Genomic DNA, 7,437 nt, shown 5'->3' on the forward strand with positions numbered 1-7,437 from the left:
CAGCGGGGTGGAGATACTGTTCCTCTTGTCCAGATGGGTTAGGGCAGTGTGCAGTGTGATTGTGATTGCGTCGTCTGTGGACCTATTGGGGCGGTAAGCAAATTGGAGTGGGTCTAGGGTGTCAGGTAGGGTGGAGGTTATATGATCCTTGACTAGTCTCTCAAAGCATTTCATGATGACGGAAGTGAGTGCTACGGGGTGATAGTCATTTAGCTCAGTTACCTTGGCTTTCTTGGGAACAGGAACAATGCTGGCCCTCTTGAAGCATGTGGGAACAGCAGGCCAGTATAGGGATTGATTGAATATGTCCAGAAACACACCAGCCAGCTGTTCTGCGCATGCTCTGAGGATGTGGCTAGGGATGCCGTCTGGGACGGCAGCCCTGCGAGGGTTAACACGTTTAAATGTTTTACTCACATCGGCTGTGGCGAAGGAGAGCCTTTAGGTTTTAGTAGCGGACTGTGTCAGTGGCACTGTATTGTCCTCAAAGCGAGCAAAGAAGTTTGTCTGGTTTTCTTTTTGTAGTCCGTAATTGACTGTAGACCCTGCCACATACCTCTTGTATCTGAGCCGTTTAATTGCGACTCTACCTTGTCTCCATACTAACGCTTAACTCGTTTGATTGCCTTGCTGAGGAAATAGCTACACTCTTTGTATTCGGTCATGTTTCCGGTCGCCTTGCCCTGAATAAAAGCAGTGGTTCGCGCTTTCAGTTTTGCACGAATGCTGCCATCAATCCACGCTTTCTTATTGGGGAAGGTTTAAATTGTCGCCGTGGGTACAACATTACCGATGCACTTGCAAACAAACTCGCTCACCGAATCAGCGTATAAATCAATGTTGTTGTTCGACGCTATCCGGAACATATCCCAGTCCACGTGATCGAAGCAATCTTGAAGCATGGAATCAGATTGGTCGGACCAGCGTTGAACAGACCTGAGCACGGGCGTTTCCTGTTTTAGTTTCTGTCTATAGGCTGGGAGAAATAGGCTGGGAGTCGTGGTCAGATTTGCCGAAAGGAAGGCGAGGGAGGGCTTTGTATGCGTTTCAGAATTTAGAGTAACAATGATCCAGAATTTTGCCAGCCCGGGTCACGCATTCAATATGCTGATAGTTTAGGGAGCCTTATTTTCAGATTAGCCTTGTTAAAATCCCCAGCTACAATGAATGCAGCCTCAGGATATGTGGTTTCCAGTTTACATAGAGTCTAATGAAGTTCTATACATAAAAATAAAAAATACATAAAAAATAGTTTCCTCAGAACGCGAAGTGAGGTGGCCATCTCTGTCGGCGCTGGAAGTAGAGCAAAGAGGCACTGATTTTGAAGGTAGGCCTTGAAATACATCCACAGGTACACCTCCAACTGACTCAAATTATGTCAATTAACCTTACAGAAGCTTCTAAAGCCATGACATAATTTTTGGGAATTTTCCAAGATGGTTAAAATCACAGTCAACTTAGTGTATGTAAACTTCTGACCCACTGGAATTGTGATGCAGTGAATTATAAGTGAAATAATCTCTCTGTAAACAATTGTTGGAAAAATGACTTGTGTCATGCACAAAATAGATGTCCTAACCGACTTGCCAAAACTGTAGTTTGCTTGGTTGAAAACATAGTTTTAATGACTCTAAACTTGCGACTTCAACTGTATGTCTGTTTGAAGTCTATGCAAATAGACTTACAAGTGGTTAGGAATTTTCAACACACAAATGTTTGGGACCCCAAAAGCTTGGTTCCAGTGATGTACTGGGCCATACACACTACCCTCTGTTGCTCTTCATGGTCAAATGCTGATCAATTGCCATACCAGGAGGTGATGCAACCGGTCAGGATGCTCTCGATGGTGCAGCTGTAGAACCTTTTGAGGATCTGGGGACCCATGCCAAATCTTTTCAGTCTCCTGAGGGGGAAAAGGTGTTGTCGTGCCCTCTTCACAACTGTCTTGGTGTGTTTGGACCATGATAGTTTATTGGTGATGTGGACACCAAGGAACTTAAAACTCGACCCACTTCACTACAGCCCCATTGATGTTAATGGGGGCCTGTTCAGCCCGCCTTTTCCTGTAGTCCATGATCAGCTCCTTTGTCTTGCTCATATTGAAGATGTTGTTGTCCTGGCACCACACTGCCAGGTCTTTGACCTCCTCCCTATAGGCTGTCTCATCGTTGTCGGTAATCAGGCCTACCACCGCTGTGTCATCAACAAACTTCATGATTGTGTTGGAGTCGTTTTTGGCCACACAGTCGTGGGTGAACAGGGAGTACAGGAAGGGACTAAGCACGCACCCTTGAGGGGCCCCAATGTTGAGGATCAGTGTGGCAGACTGTTCTTACCACCTTGGGGCCTGTCAGGAAGTCCAGGATCCAGTTGCAGAGGGAGGTGTTTAGTACCAGGGTCCCAGGGTCCTTAGCTCAGTGATGAGCTTTGTGGGCACTATGTTGTTGAACTCTGAGCTGTAGTCAATGAATAGCATTCTCACATAGGTGTTCCTTTTGTCCAAGTGGGAAAGGGCAGTGTGGAGTGCGATTGAAATTGCGTCATCTGTGGATCTGTTGGGGCGGTATGCAAATTGGAGTGGTTCCAGGGTATCTGGGATGATGCTGTTGATGTGAGCCATTTCAAAGAACTTCATGGCTACCGACGTGAGTGTTATGTGGGCGGTAATCATTTTGGCAGGTTACCTTCACTCCCTTGAGCACAGGTACTATGGTGGTCTGCTTGAAACATTTAAGTAATACAGAATCGGTCATGGAGAGGTTGAAAATGTCAGTGAAAACACTTGCCAGTTGGTCCGTGCATGCTTTGTGTACACGTTCTGGTAATCCGTCTGGCCCCGCAGGTTTGTGAATGTTGGCCTGTTTAATGGTCTTGCTCACATCGGCTACGGAGATCTTGATCACACAGTTGTCTGGAACAGCTGGTGCTCTCATGCATGCTTCAGTGTTGCTTGCCTTGAAGCGAGCATAAAAGCATTTAGCTCATCTGGTAGGCTCGCGTCACTGGGCAGCTCACAGCTGGGTGTCTCTTTGTAGTCTGTAATAGTTTTCAAGCCCTGCCACATCCAACGAGCATCAGAGCTGGTGTAGTAGGATTCAATATCAATCCTGTTGTAACGCTCCGGGTGTCGTGGGTGTGGAGTCAGACGCACGAAACAGAGAGTGCGAGGCTGTGCTATTTAATGTCCAAAAACGCAACACAGGGTGCTCACAACCAAAATATATGACCAGGAACAAACACTCTCCTCTACATACAAAACAGAAGGTCACAATAATCAATCCCGCACAAAGAACCAGGCGGTCCGGCTGACTAATAACGCCTCACTAATTATACCCAACTCAAAACAGGTGTACTCAATAAACACATAAGGAGGGGGAGGAAAGAATCAGTGGCAGCTAGTAGGCCGGCGACGACGACCGCCACCCGAACGGGAAGGGGAGCCACCATCGGTCGGAGTCGTGACACCTGTATTGATGCTTTGTCTGTTCGTCTGACGGTGTAGCAGGATTTCTTATTAGTGGCCGGATTAGTGCAGCATCGGTTTGTGGTGGTAAATAGACGACTATAAATAATATTGATGAGAACTTTCTTGGTAGATAGTGTGGTCTACAGCTCATCATAAGGTACTCTATCTCAGGCGAGCAATACCTCGAGACTTCTTTAATATTAGACATTATGCACCAGCTGTTATTGACAAATAGACACACACCCCACCCATCGTCTTACCAGACGGAGCTTCTCTGTCCTGCCGATGCATGGAGACTCTCACCAGCTCTATATTATCCGTGTCGTCATTCAGCCACGACTGGGTGAAACATAAGATCTTACAGTATTTAATGTTCCATTGGTGGGATTGTCTTGATCATATATCATCCATTTATTTTCCAATGATTGCACATTGGCCAATAGAACAGATGGTAGTGGAGGTTTACTCACTTGCCTACGAATTCTCAGAAGGCCGACATCCGCCCCCTTTTCTCTGTCTTTTCTTCACGCAAATGACAGGGATTTGCGGCCATTCCCGAGAAGGCAGTATATCCTTCGCGTCGGACTCATTAACAAAACAATCTTTGTACAGTTCGAGGTGAGTAATCGCTGTTCTGATGTTACAGAAGATATTTTCGGTCATAAGAGACGGTAGCAGCAACATTATGTACAAAATAAGTAAAAAAATAAGTTACAGACAATGCGAAAAAACTAACGAAATAGCACAGTTGTTTAGGAGCCTGTAATATGGCAACCATCCCCTCCTGCCATCCCCTCCGGCACCATTCTTGCCTAGGTTATGTTTAGGGTTACGTTCAGAATAAGGGTTATGGTAAGTGTTAAGGTTTGTGTTATGGCTAGGTTGAGGGTTAAGTTTAGGGTTAGAATAAGGGTTAAGGTTAGTGTTAGAGCTAGGGTTAGTAGATAGTTGAAATGTTACTGATCTACAGATGGTCTTTCCAAATAAAGTGTTATCCAAGTAATCTCAACCAGCTGACAATTTATTATGCTAGCTAGCTAGCTAGCTACATTGCCTTCAGAAAGTACAGTATTCACACCCCTTGACACCATTCCACATTTTGTTGTTTTACAGCCTAAATTTAACATTGATTAAATTTAGATTTTTTTTGTCACTGGCCTACACACAATACCCCATAATGTCAAAGTGGAATTATGTTATTCCAAATTAATAAAAATGTAAAAGCTGAAATGTCTTGAATCAATAAGTATTCAACCCCTTTGTTATGGCAAGACTAAATAAGTTCAGGAGTAAAACATGTGCTTAACAAGTCATATAATAAATTGCATGGGAGGTTTTAAATGTCTCTCAAAGAAGGGTACCTATTGGTAGATGGGTAAAAATAAAAGAGCAGACATTGAATATCCCTTTGAGCATGGTGAAGTTATTATGATCCAAGATGGCGTAGCAGTAAGTCGTCCTGTCGTATCGTCTCTCTGTATATATCGTCTCTTTTTCGTTTTACTTTTTTTTTTCTTTGCATATCTTTAAAAACATTTTGCTAAACCTAAGCTTCCAAATACTCTCCTGCAATCCGCCTCACCCAATGTAGCTACTTCTTCCTAAATAATTTATATTTACTTCGGAACCGGAACCCCTCAACTGAAGCTAGCCAGCTAACCACCAGCTATGTTAGCGGTCTTCAGCTAACCGGTCATCAGCTAACCTTTAGCTCGGAAAGCTCTCGCCAGTTCGAACAACGCGACGCTAACCAGAGCATAACGGACCTATTTATTTTTTTATCCCTGGATTCCCACCGCAAACGGAACATTTTTTTCAGCTGGATCTTCACAACTAGCTATCGAGCTAAACCGCAACCCTGGTTGATTACTCCTGGCTAGCGTTTCCACCCACGTAGCTTGAAGTTAGCCCGGCCAGAGCCCCTGTGCTGCCACCGTAGCATACTCCTGGGCTACAATACCCGGACCCACGACCGGTCTATCGATGTCACCGCATGAAGAGGAATAAACAGACTCACCCCACCGCGACGTCCCCCAAAGGCTAACTCTCTAGCCCTCGCTATCTCCTTGCCTGCTAATCCGGCCTGCTAACTGCTAGCTTGTTTAGCCCAGGTCCGCTAACTACTACCTTATTTACCCCGGCCTGCTAACTCTTAGCTTGTTAGCACAGGCCTGCTAACAGTCTGCATCGCCACGTCCCAAACAGTCAGTGGCCCATATGTACTTTCTATCTCTTCCCGATTTTCTTTAACATTTGTTTATAACTTCCGGAAACCTGCCTCACCCAATGTGATACGGAATCGCTATTATTTTTAAAACACACTCAAGAACCTCCAGAAGCTAACCAGCTAACTAGCTACAAGCTATTTAGTCATTGTTAGTTTTTAACCTGGATAACACTCGGCAGTCCAGCTCCCCTGCCCCATCCCCCGCTGCCCCCTGGACACTGATCACTTGGCTACATAGCTGATGCACGCTGGACTGTCCATTAATCACGGTACTCCATTCTGCTTGTTTGTTTTATCTGTCAGCCCCGTTGCCTAGTCAATGCCAGTTTACCTGCTGTTGTTCTGCTAGCTGATTAGCTGTTGTCTCACCTACTGTTTTAGCTAGTTTTCCCAATTCAACGCCTGTGATTACTGTATGCCTCGCTGTATGTCTCACTCAAATGTCAATATGCCTTGTATACTGTTGCTCAGGTTAGTTATCATTGTTTTAGTTCACAATGGAGCCCCTAGTCCCACTCCTCATACCCCTGATACCTCCTTTGTCCCACCTCCCACATATGCGGTGACCTCACCCATTACAACCAGCATGTCCAGAGATACAACCTCTCTCATCATCACCCAGTGCCTGGGCTTACCTCCGCTGTACCCGCACCCCACCATACCCCTGTCTGCGCATTATGCCCTGAATATATTCTACCATGCCCAGAAACCTGCTCCTCTTATTCTCTGTCCCCAACGCTCTAGGCGACCAGTTTTGATAGCCTTTAGCCGCACCCTCATACTACTCCTTCTCTGTTCCGCGGGTGATGTGGAGGTAAACTCAGGCCCTGCATGTCCCCAGGCACCCTCATTTGTTGACTTCTGTGATCGAAAAAGCCTTGGTTTCATGCATGTCAACATCAGAAGCCTCCTCCCTAAGTTTGTTTTAGCTTTAGCACACTATGCTAACCCTGATGTCCTTGCCGTGTCTGAATCCTGGCTCAGGAAGGCCACCAAAAATTCAGAGATTTCCATACCCAACTATAACATCTTCCGTCAAGATAGAACTGCCAAAGGGGGAGGAGTTGCAGTCTACTGCAGAGATAGCCTGCAAAGTAATGTCATACTTTCCAGGTCCATACCCAAACAGTTCGAACTACTAATTCTGAAAATTACTCTCTCCAGAAATAAGTCTCTCACTGTTGCCGCCTGCTACCGACCCCCCTCAGCTCCCAGCTGTGCCCTGGACACCATTTGTGAATTGATTGCCCCCCATCTAGCTTCAGAGTTTGTTATGTTAGGTGACCTAAACTGGGATATGCTTAACACCCCGGCAGTCCTACAATCTATGCTAGATGCCCTCAATCTCACACAAATCATCAAGGAACCCACCAGGTACAACCCTCACTCTGTAAGCAAGGGCACCCTCATAGACGTCATCCTGACCAACTGGCCCTCCAAATACACCTCCGCTGTCTTCAACCAGGATCTCAGCGATCACTGCCTCATTGCCTGTATCCGCTACGGTGCCGCAGTCAAACGACCACCCCTCATCACTGTCAAACGCTCCCTAAAACACTTCTGTGAGCAGGCCTTTCTAATCGACCTGGCCCGGGTATCCGGGAAGGACATTGACCTCATCCCGTCAGTTGAGGATGCCTGGTCATTCTTTAAGAGTAACTTCCTCACCATTTTAGATAAGCATGCTCCGTTCAAAAAATGCAGAACTAAGAACAGATACAGCCCTTTGTTCACTCCAGACCTG

Source organism: Oncorhynchus keta, chromosome 12 (genome assembly GCF_023373465.1).
Source record: "Oncorhynchus keta strain PuntledgeMale-10-30-2019 chromosome 12, Oket_V2, whole genome shotgun sequence".
NCBI lineage: Eukaryota > Metazoa > Chordata > Actinopteri > Salmoniformes > Salmonidae > Oncorhynchus > Oncorhynchus keta.